Here is an 11,416-nt window from a genome sequence, read left to right as displayed (position 1 = left end):
CCAGTATGAAAATTCTGAAACCAAATGTTTTATTTGAGCTATAAAGCACTAAACAGACACCCTTGTAACAGAATTTGGTGTAAGCAATACCAGCCCTACCTATACTGGGAAAAACATCCAGCCTATAAGAATGCTGAGGCAGAGCTGAGTCATGCCCCATCTTTATAACTGCCCGGCAGAGACATACTGAACATTATACAAATGTGAACGTGCAAGTAGTTGCCTGAGACCTTTCGTCCAAAGAGAGAGCAAATAACGGTCAGACTCAAGATCTATGGAAGTGAATAGAAAAAGTCTCCCACTGATTTTTAAGGGAGTCCCATTTAAGGGAGTCCCATCCAGGGCTGTAAAGCTATTCTGCAGATTTACAGCCTGACTAAACATCTAAGCATGAATTACAATGGAAATTGGAATGCATTCAAATGTTATTGGCTCTTCAGAAGTGCAGTTAAATTCACACTAAAAAGTACTGTTTGACAGATAGGAATACGCTGATTTCCCAAACATTGTGTAGATCCAAATGACAATGTTATGGGAACAAGAACTCTGTTTTCAGGCCAGGGGAGTGAGAGGAACGTTAGCAATCTGAGCTTGTTCCAGACTTACGAAACACAGAGATTCACTGGGTTTGCAACACATCCAGTGATAACTGAAAGCAGCAAGGATCACCGTGGAGTTTTGTGGTTATTTAAAAACTGGTTTAATCGACAAGTTACATATGCAGTTTTCCAGCTTAGCCATAGAAAGGCAGCAGTGTACTGTTCAGAGGTAGGTAATGCTTATTAACATCTTTTCAGTTTTCTTCCTTATAGTATGCGAGTTGCTGTTACTTAGCATTTAATACAACGTATTTCTATGCTTTTAAACTGCTGTTTTACTGCTGAGACCCTGCAGAGGGCAATAGGAAACACAAACACTGCCTCCTGCCAAACCCTAAATTTCTGTGACTGTAATGGGAGCAGAGCTAGTGAGGATGGACCAAAACCCAGAAGACACACCCACTCCTAATCACTTCTGCTGAATATATAAAGTAAAAGAATCTTCATTTTTCTTCTGCCAGAAACTTCCCAGATATTACAGGGTCTGTGATCCTTTTTCTTGACCTGAAATAATTTCTTCTCACTTTGTTGCAAATGTGGAGTTTGTCTGAGGTTGCTACAATTCTGCCTTAAAAAAAAATGCTATTTTTCAATGACGCATAGGTTCTGCAAGCCTCACTACTAATATTCAGTGCAGTAATACTGAAGCAGTGTTTCCTCTCCTAATCTATCTATTTTCCTTTTACTCTTTAGCATTTTCTCCTGTTGCAGGGGCTTCTCTAACTTAGAAGTATGTTTCAAAGGGGCTTGTTTCACTCATGTTATTCTCGTGCTTTTTTTAAATTGAAAACACTAAAGACTTATTTATACAACAGCCATTAGCAATAGGCAAAAAAAAATTAATGGGGGGGGGAGCCAGGTAGGAAATAAAACTAGAATTTCCAGAGGCTCTAAGTGTTGGAGAGTTAGACAGCATGACTGATTTAAAGGTACTTTGAGTTCTCAAATCAAGTAGCTCAAAATAGGTTATTGCTCCCTTAGAAACAAAAAGAATAGTGGAATCAACAGCATGTTGTTTCTTATGGGATTGGGACCACCACCACGATCCTCATTCTTAGCAGCATCAGCAGCTCTGTCATTTTTTGTGATAACTCCACAGGAAGGGACAGCTAGTGCAGGACTAAGCCCGTGCTGCCTGCACAGTTAGCTGATGCCAAAGAGAACACAGGCAACCTGAAATCTGTCACTATTGTCTCCGTGGCAGAACCCATTAGGGTATTTCTCCCCTTTATTTGGCCACCAGCTACCATGGCATTTAAGTCTTTGGAATAATTCAGCTCAATATGATTAATGAGTTCATACAGTAGTAGAGAAGAATCGAGCAGACAGACAGTGCAATAGCAGACACGTAATTTCCTCAAGTGAAAACCATTAATACCAGGAAGTTCACTAAGAAAAGCTTCACTCCTTCCCAGGCCATTGAGTGGCACCAAAGTTTTTACATCACCCTTTGCTTTTCTGTTTTCATGCAGAGAGGAAAAGTAAACCACTATAAGACTGGTGTCCATCCTGAAGGGTGGTAATAACACATCTGTAACTGAGAAGAGGTCCCCATGAATATCCACCTGCCTTGGGATGGGTCTGAGGAAGAGGAGGACAGGCCTGGACAAACAGTAGCTGGGGTGTTTTAGTTATGGAAAAGGGTCTTTCCCTCACTCCAGGAGTGGATGTTTTGTTCTGAAAACCTGAAACCCACCAGGGGACACTGAGGACAGTGACAGCTCCTTTTTGATCTCTCATAACTCTACCATTCCTTGGGCGGTCTGTTAAATGAATAGGCAAAGCAGATCGAGCTGCCACAGCCTTTTACTGTCTTCCTAGATTTCTGAAACAGTTGAAGCTCCCAACAGTCTTGAGCTCATTTTTGTTCAAGAACACAACAGAGGGGGTGTTTTTACAATAGATTTGCATTGGATTAATCAAAGTGGAAAGCTGTATGCCTCTTGGGTTTTTTTCAGAAGAGTGTCAAATAGGATTAATTTCAAGGCTATGGAAGTGTTACCATGTTTTCTTCCAAGCAAGGCAGAAAGGGCCATGGTGCAGGGCATTATGGGACTCCTTGACAGCCACTTCTACTTCATGCTTCTTTGCCAATTAGTCTTGCAATGTCTGCTCCAAACAGTTACCAATGAGCTCTTTCGTTTAGCACCATTTCTGTATCTTGTTCTCCCTGTAAGAACAATCACTTGATTTTATGCTCTGGAGCTGGCAGTTCAGAGACAAGAGAGACACACACAAAAATACACCTGCAACACCTCCATTCCTGTCCCAATAGATCTCATTAGGGAACATCTGCCTGAGCTCCTCGGGAGCAGGTCTGGACGGGGAAGGTGAGAAGCAAAGTGAGCTAGGGAGGAGCTGTGTAACCATCGAGGACAGACGCACAGGCAGCTACTGCTGCTCTGTGATCTGTAAGCCACACTGTATTTAAGCTAAAGGAAATCTGTGTTTGCAGATACTTCTCAGTGACTTTGCTCTGAAGAAGGACATTGTATTTCATTTTAATCATAAAAACTGGATATTGTCTTTTTGGGTTGGGGCAGTAGGTTGGAAGGACGGATGCATTAGTTTTCAGCAGAATAAATGCTTTTAGAGATGTAGTTTATAGTCATGTACCATGTTCCCCAGCTAAGTTTTAATAAAGATCCAGACCAAGGATTTACAAAAATTATGCACTGCAAATTCAAAGGGGCTTAGGAAAGGAGAAACAAGTCTGCTATGGAACCTGATACTAACAGATGCTTGCAATTGTGAGGGTCACTTAACAATGTAAAGCTTTTGCAGATTTTAGAGCTAAGCAGAAAGAAATCAAAGTCAATGCTCCCTATTCCAGCATTCTCTGTTGCAGAACATCAGTCCCGATCATCAAAGTGAAAAATTTTGAGTTACATCTCTCCTAAACAACACCTGTAAATGGTAACACTTCAGTTATGAAGACATAGCACTGAAAGGCTTAAAAGCTTGCTACAATGGTTAGATATTCCTATCTTTCATTGGCTGTTTTTTCCTGCTTGCTGTTTCTCATTTCAGAATCTATGGTTATCACAGAAAAACTGGTTCCTTTTTCTGCTGTGCACTAGATGTCATACAAGAAATTGTAAAACTTCTCTGGGCAAGCATTTACCTCTTCCCTTCCCTACCACTCCCAAGGAATTTCTCTGATGACTGCTATAAGCCTGATGAAGTATTTGCCTCATACATGCACTGCCTCAAATTTTCAGTAAGTGCTGAAGTACAGATCTCAGAACACAGACATAATGCTCTAGAGGCCTTTTTAGTTTCCTGGGGATCTCTGTAGCTGGGTAAGAAAGCAGCTAAGAAACTGTACTGCTTCTATCACAGGGGTCCACATAGCATCCATTCTTCTGCCACCCACAGTCTCCACCATGACCACACTCCTCCTAGCTACAAACACATCCATCCAGGCTGACAGCCACTATCTTAACAAGGCTCTCATATGCTCTTCTACCACCGAGAAAGCCTCTGAGACAGCTCTGGAGCTGGGTGGACAGCAAAACTGTCTCCTTTAGCTCCAAGGTCAGGAGCAACTCCACTTAACCTACTAATTCTCTTCAGCTTAAACAATTCCAATATGCAAATTGTAATTAGAAGGAAGTATTAGACCAGTCATGTTAACACTAATGTGGCAAACACACTGTAGCTTGGTTTACACAACAACATTTTGACAGAATAATTATGTCAGTTAAAAACGGAGAAGAGCGCAGCTCCAGTAGCTTAGCTGTGATGGGCAGAGTTGACAAAATCAGCTGTTGGCTTTGTTTGGGTCACAGTGAATCTGACATATGTTTTTCTGAGTTGTACAGTTCGGTTGGCTCTCAATGGATAACAAGCTGTGAATGCAAGAAAGTATAACCAGGGAGCAGTGGTGAACAACTGGAAGCAGTACAATTAGCACACATGGATCCACAAGAGGATGACCTCCTACTTTACTTACCTTTTCACTAGAAGAGAAACTCCTACTGAATTCACTAGGCTACTGACAATCTGCCACTGGGTAGGGTCTATATGAAGTTAACAGCAACTGGGATGGGCCCATGATCATATCAATTAAATGTAATCATTAGGAACTTGACTCAGATGCAACTGAATTTCTCAAATGCAGCCTATTCACAAGCCTTCCTATACTTGTAAGTACATATAAAAAGTTAATAATAAACCGGTTTATCAGCTAGAAACATATAGGATAAGAAAAGAACTCACTCAGCAGAAATAAAACCTCTGCTTTTAACTATTGCTATCACGCTAATATTTACCTCATAGTCCTTAAAGAAGTCAGGTTTTGCTGGAAGATTTTCTACTGTGAATGAAGACACCAAGTTCTTCTCCCAAAATGAAGATATCGAATCCCTGTTTTAAATAGGGAAAAAAAAAAAAAAAAAAAAAAAAAAAAAGCATTGAAATTTCAAGAACAGTACAATTTGCACTTCTATGATAAGATGTGAGCAGTATGAATTATGACTCTGAAATTAAGTAGTTCTGGTCCATCTACTACTTCTCCCTCAAGAGCAAGTTCAATTTCCATCTCTATTTAGGTTAAGAAAAAAAGACTGAATTAGAAGCATGTTTCTTCTCCAACTCAGTTTTCTTTAAAACAGAACCGTGGAGTTACAAATTGCTTGGATAGAAGGCAAGGAACTATGTATAGCTAGAACAAAGTCAGCAGTATTGTAGCATAAAAACAAACATTTGAGTTTTAAAATAGAAACTGCATGCCTAGATTTTATCAAGGAACCACTTACAGCCCTTTTCATTCCCTGTGTAATGGACAGGAACAAGAAAACAAAGCAAAACAAAACAAAACAAGGTATGTATTCCATCTAAGTTTTTGTCTAACCATAGAAATTAGAAAGTGCTTTTGGCAATGAAACTCTGTAAGAAGTTAAAAACCTCTTAATTTTCCAAAACTGAGTAAGGAGTACAGTTGCAAGAGTGATTTTTTCTATTAATTTATATTCCACTGGAGTCTTAAATCTGCAACACAGCAGTATTTTGACAAAATGCTGCCCAGGAACAAAGTATCCAAGTCACATCATCATTGTGTATGCGCTTCAGCAGTCACTTCTATAGTACCCAGAAGACACTACTTGAGAAGAAAACATGCTATCTCCTGCTTCTTAATTATTAATTGCTTAAGCTCCAGCCATCACCTGCTTAGTTCCTGCAGTGTTTAATTAGGCCATTTTGTGTTTTACGAAAAGATCTTTAATGGCACAAGCATGATGATCACTAGTCACAACTCCTTATTAATTATGGGGTTAAGTACCCCATCATTTAATTTGCATGCATACAAGGAAGAATCTTTTTTAAAGGTTCAAATAGTAATATTTTAATCTTCATTTTATTATTCTCTTTTCATTGAGGTGAAGAGCGTGCCTTCCTCAGCCTTGGTGCATGCCTAGGGCCCAGGGTCTATTTCATGTTTAGAATCCACATTCATGTTTAGTTTCATGTTTAGTTCCTGTTTAGAATTCAATCCTACAGGACCAAGTGTTTGATATTGAAGTAACTGCAACTGGGTGGATCATGTCAGTAAGCATGGATCCATTTGTTGGTAAGCTCTGAAGCAACATGTGACACCAAGTAGCTTTCATAAGCTACTTAGTAGCTACATAGTAGACAGTTATGCCCAAAACGACCACACAAGCTCTTTTCTAATCTCTACAGAAGCCTAAATCTTCTACATTGGTCACTCAAAATCTGATGTTTCACAGCAGCACCACCTATATACATCTATAAATTACAGGAATTATCACTGTTCACGCTTAACTTGTCACATCTAGCTCTTTCACAGACATAATGGTCCTACCATGGGCCACATCTGCATACACATAAGGCTCAGGCTTTGCACAGAAAAAAAAGCAGATCATGAGCTGGCATGCAGGACAGTGGCTGGGATGAAAGGACTGTGTTGTGCATGGTGGGGAGAAGTAAATAGCGTGGCAACAAGCACTGCTGCCATGAGGGAGGCAATGGCTCTGCAGGCAGGGCCGAAGGGAGGCGCATGACACGGCAGCCTGGAGGACCACAGCCTCCCTCCAGGGCCGAGGAGACACAACACACTTTCAGAATGTGGATGTTAACATTTGGAAACATGTTTTATTCATTTTGACTGGTCTCCCAATGAAAAAGGAGAATGTAAATTTCAAAATAGAAGAGTAAATTAAATAAATATATTCCTGTAAGTGTTAGTGAAGATGGATACATCAACTATACTTAAGTTAGTTCATGGTTTTTTCTTCACATCAGAAAACGCAGAGTTCACAATTACTTCTCCATGGTTTCAACTTTAACAGATCACTATTTTCCCATGAGGAAAAAGGTTTCCACAAGGAATTCAAAACTAGTTGTGGCTGGTATGCTCCATACACAACCCAAAAGAGCAGCAGAGGAGTGGCTAGCTCATCAATAGCTCACAAGAGAAAACATCTGTACCTGCAGAACTTTATCATGAGTTCTGACCTTTAAAGAACTTAATGCCTCACTTCTGTAGTTATAAAGCTAAAATTTCAGCATGTCACCCTCTGGAGGTTAGGAAAAGCAAGTAAGAGCAGTGAAACACCTGGCGCGCAGAGCTGACCGCAAGGCCCTCCTCAGGGGAACGGCCATGCATCCTGGCGCAGGGCACAAGCCTGGCTGGGCAAAGTCCCTTCCTCCTTCTGTGCTGGTGTCAGGCTGCCGCCTCTCCCTAGACCCCACGGGAAGAAACCAGTGGCCAGCACCTCCAAGCACCAGTGCTGCCACAGGGCCAGGAGCGCCCTGCCCACTCCACCTGCCTTAGGAACTTTCTGGAAGCCTCCAGCTCCCACTGCTGCTGGGGAGCAGCGGGTCCAAGTCAGGGCTGTGGGCACATCCCTGAGGGCTGTTGGCGGGGCTTGGCACTACGCTGTCGTGACGCGGGGCTGGCCATCAACCTCTCTGGCTGGCATGGCCCCGTCCCTCGGTGCCGTGCCGGGGCCACAGCCTCACACCCTGCAGGTGCCCAGTGCTCACCTCGGGGCACCACAGACATCTGAGGCGTCGGGCGCATCTCGGTTTTCACACTTAGGCGGCAGCCTGGACTGCCGGTGGAACTCCGAGGGGAGCCGTCTGGAACAGGTTTTGGGACAAGGGGTGGGGGCAGCTGGTGAGGACCCCCCCCCGGGCTCGGGTGGCACCTCAGGCTATGGGGTAAAACCCCTCGCAACATCACACCCAGGGGAGCAGCGGTGAGAAACGCAGCTAAATCGATCGAATGTATTCCAAGCGTTTCCTTTCGTCTCCCCCTGAGGAGGTATTCGATCCTCCTTTCATCTTTCCCTGGGGGGCTGCTCGCGGCTGAGGCGGGGGCCCGCTGTCCGAGCCGCCGCAGCAGCCAGCCGCGCCCCGGGCCGCGCAGCGCGGGAAGGCGGCGCCCGGCAAATGGCCGCCGCGCTGAGGGGAAGGGGCCGGCCCGGGGCGGCCGCGGCCGCCCGCCGCTCCCCGGCTCCGCCTCGCTGGGGGAAGGCGGAGAGCCGCCGGGGCTCGGCTGCTCCCTGGCCGCCCTTCGCCAAGGAAACGCGGGCGACCTCGTTTTACAGCCCGGCCTAGAAGCAGGAGTGCAGAGACGTTTAAGCGGGCAAGTCGTGAGCAAACACAGGGAGCCTCTGGGGATTTGGGTCAGGGAGAGCCGGTAAACGCTTTACTCGATCCTTTGTGAGTTAAACTAAAGCATGGGATTAGCATCCATTCTGCAGGTTTAATGAAGTTTAAACTGATGCAGCCTGCCTTTCGTTCGCTTGAACTTTCTGGAGTGCCCCAGGGTGGGGAACTTCAGAGGACGCCTGGCTGAAGTCACTCGAGCGGCCTCTGGCCGAGCCCGGACTGCCAAGCTCACCAGGGACTGCTGCTTCCCTTCCCTGCCTGCAGAGAAAACGTTCATCTGTAGTTACTCGGACAGACCTAGCCTCAGTGTGCTTCCAGGGAAAACCAGGCGTTGTTCCTGACAATATGCAAAGTGTTATTTAAAATCGGCCTGAAATTTGGGCTGTTTCAACAACCTTTTTATAAAAACAAAGTACGAGCTCCACATAGTATTAATTTTTAAAAGCTCGGCACTTGTGAAAGCAGCATTCTTTATGCCAAGATTTTTTTACTCTCATAGGACAGAGGTAACCAAATCTAACAAAGCACGTGGAGCAAAAACTCAAGATTTACCCAGTTATTTGAGGAATTATCTCATTTTACCTTCTATTTTAATAACAAACTGCTCTTCTCACTTCCTTGTATTGAACAGGCTGATCTCACCGGTAAGGTATTTTTCCACTCAAGCATCTGCCAGCCAACTTGGAGCAAGACTGCAGGACCAGGCCGGGTTCTTTTATTGTATAAGCAGTAATTAAGATCCCAGATGTTGCTGCTCTGCACCTGTACAGCTTTATTTTTGTCAGCAGGGCAGGCGCTGCTGTAACTGCAGCTGGAGCGTGACACAGCAGCATTGCTTACTGCATCGCTTACTGCATTCTGCTGATGTGACAGTTGCCTGCTTGTAAACTGTAGCCCTGTATCAGATGGTGTCACCGTTAGTAACAGGCCACCTGCTTTGCCACTGAGTTTGCAAGGCCTCAGCACTGAGTCATGCCAGGCTTGCTTCAGCTGAACACTTGCTGACCTGCCTACAAGTTTGCCTTTAGCTTGGTTTAGCTCTAACAGCATTTTTTCATCTGACCACATGGTTATAGATGTTTTGGTTTTACTTCTGCTTATCCTTGTATGGCACCACTGTAGTTGTGTACAGACAGGAGTAACGAGTACTTGTTCTGTGCAGAACAAGGTACTTACAACTGAAATAATGATGTAGTGTGGAGAAATACAGGCCTGGGATGATAGCAGAGGCCTTGGGAGGTGGAGACACAGGATGCAGTGGGGAGGACTACAGGCACAAGATGACAAAAGATGAGGCACAGGCTTGGTACTGGAGGCTACGCAGCTATAAACAAATCAACAGTTGTTTTCTGTTAAAAAGAAATACAGACCTAGAGTTAGACAGAACCACCTCTTTATGGATAACAGAACAAAGAATAAGTTTCTAGTATATGCAAGATACATCAAATATGGTAGATTTGGCTATCACATGAAATTGCAAACCAGTGATAAAGCAGCAAGATGTGAAAGCCTGCTGGCAAATGTAAAAAAGACCCCAAGTGGATCCAGGAGTGACAAAGATGCAGCAATCAATACCACATTCCTCCCAGCAAAAGACCCCCATGCGCTGGTGACCAGACTTAGCACCCCTACTGCCGGGCTGAAACCACCAACCTGAAGACCCTGAGAAGCAGCAGCAGGATGAACGTTAACACCAGGAAAGAGAGAAGAAGCTAGAAACCGTGAGTGTAACAGTTTTAACTGTATTATTATTTTTATTATTATTGAAATTCTTTCTGTATATAAGTGTTTTTTCTTATAACAATTAGATATGCACTAACAATGATTCTTAGATGAGAGTTAAGATTTCAGTTGTACTAACAATAAATTCTTGGCCTTCTATGTATGATCTGTTTTCTCCTTCTTCATAAACTAGATTCTGAGGGTAGCGTGCTTTAAGCCTACTCTACATTGTCGTGGTAGTACTCAAAGTGCACTGAGTTACAGATGCCTGATGAAGGTCCTTGCATGTGGAGGAGGTTCCAGACTACAGCTCACTTTTCCTGAAGAAAAGACAGCCAAAAAAATTTTAAGTAGTAAGAAGAGAATTTAACAAGATTTAAAAGTTGTCATGGTAATGTACTCTTACATGTAAATTAGTCTACGAATTTAGGCAACTGATACTAAGAGCTGCCAACTGTTTAAGGATTATTTTTTTTTTGTAGGAAAAATTGCAAGTGTTGCGATTATTTGGTTTTTTTTTATTTAATTGTTTTAAAAAGTATACGTTTCTTATTGGCAGAACAGCAGATTATTTGCTGAATTTAACTGAAGATGTTTATGTATTTCTTTGAAAGAATCTCTGTATTCTTGTAAACCAACTCTTCCTGTCTCCTCACTTCTGTGGATTTATATTTATATCCTGGGCAAACTTGGCACTCTGTGATGTTAAAAAGCATGTCTAAAATTCATACAATCATTTAGCTTTCCCAGTGAGGAGGGGGCAGGAAAGGAATCAAAGAGGTTTTTGCAATTATTTCTACAAATTGCAGTAACACCTTTAAAATAAAGTTTAAAATTAATTAAATGCTTGACATTGTGGTGAACTTTCACAGGAACAAGGTTTCAGACATGCGGAATCTGTTGTAAATGATGACTAAAAATGCCACTCCTTAATAATTAACACAGAGCTGGACTTACACCAGAGCAGTATACATTTCTGCGAGCTGCTCTCCGAGTTTGTGTCACTTCCATACGCAATGAAGTTGAGGGAGTTCTGTTTAAAAGCTGACTTCCTAACTGCCCTCGCGCCCTCACGCACCCTCGGGGGGCCTCAGAACGAGCGAGCGGTGTGTGACAGCGCAGGGGTAGAGCTCGGCACTCTCGCTCTGTGGGGCTATGAACTGCTGTTCTCAGCACACAGACTGCCCCGGGCCCCGAGCCCAGCATGTCGTAGGGTGCATGGGAGCGTGCCCCCTCACTGATCTCCGTGGCTGGACACCCATCTCACAGCTCCCACCCTGTCACTCGGAGGAAGCGGCAGGGAGAACAGCATTAAAGCAAGAGCTGAGCTCCCCTGGAAGGCATGTGTGAGGTGCCAAGCAGTGAGCCGCAGAAAGGCTGGCTAAGGAGGTTTCTCGCCAGCCAGGTTTCATGTGACCCGAACAGCTCAAGGGAATACATCTGACCACTGAACT

At 43.7% G+C, this 11,416-nt stretch overlaps 1 long non-coding RNA gene across 1 annotated transcript; it reads left to right on the top strand.

Annotated features, from left to right (window-relative positions):
- The first annotated feature begins 8,117 nt into the window (after positions 1-8,117).
- LOC116961883 lies at positions 8,118-10,806 on the top strand. The gene is made up of 2 exons (XR_004407197.2): positions 8,118-9,961; positions 10,156-10,806. It is a non-coding gene; the product is annotated as an uncharacterized LOC116961883 (long non-coding RNA).
- The last annotated feature ends 610 nt before the right edge of the window (positions 10,807-11,416 follow it).

This window comes from Tyto alba, unplaced genomic scaffold, assembly GCF_018691265.1.
Source record: "Tyto alba isolate M040663 unplaced genomic scaffold, T.alba_DEE_v4.0 Super-Scaffold_1, whole genome shotgun sequence".
Lineage (NCBI taxonomy): Eukaryota > Metazoa > Chordata > Aves > Strigiformes > Tytonidae > Tyto > Tyto alba.
Note: the sequence above shows the minus strand (reverse complement) of the source record. Positions and strands in the feature narration are given on the sequence as shown.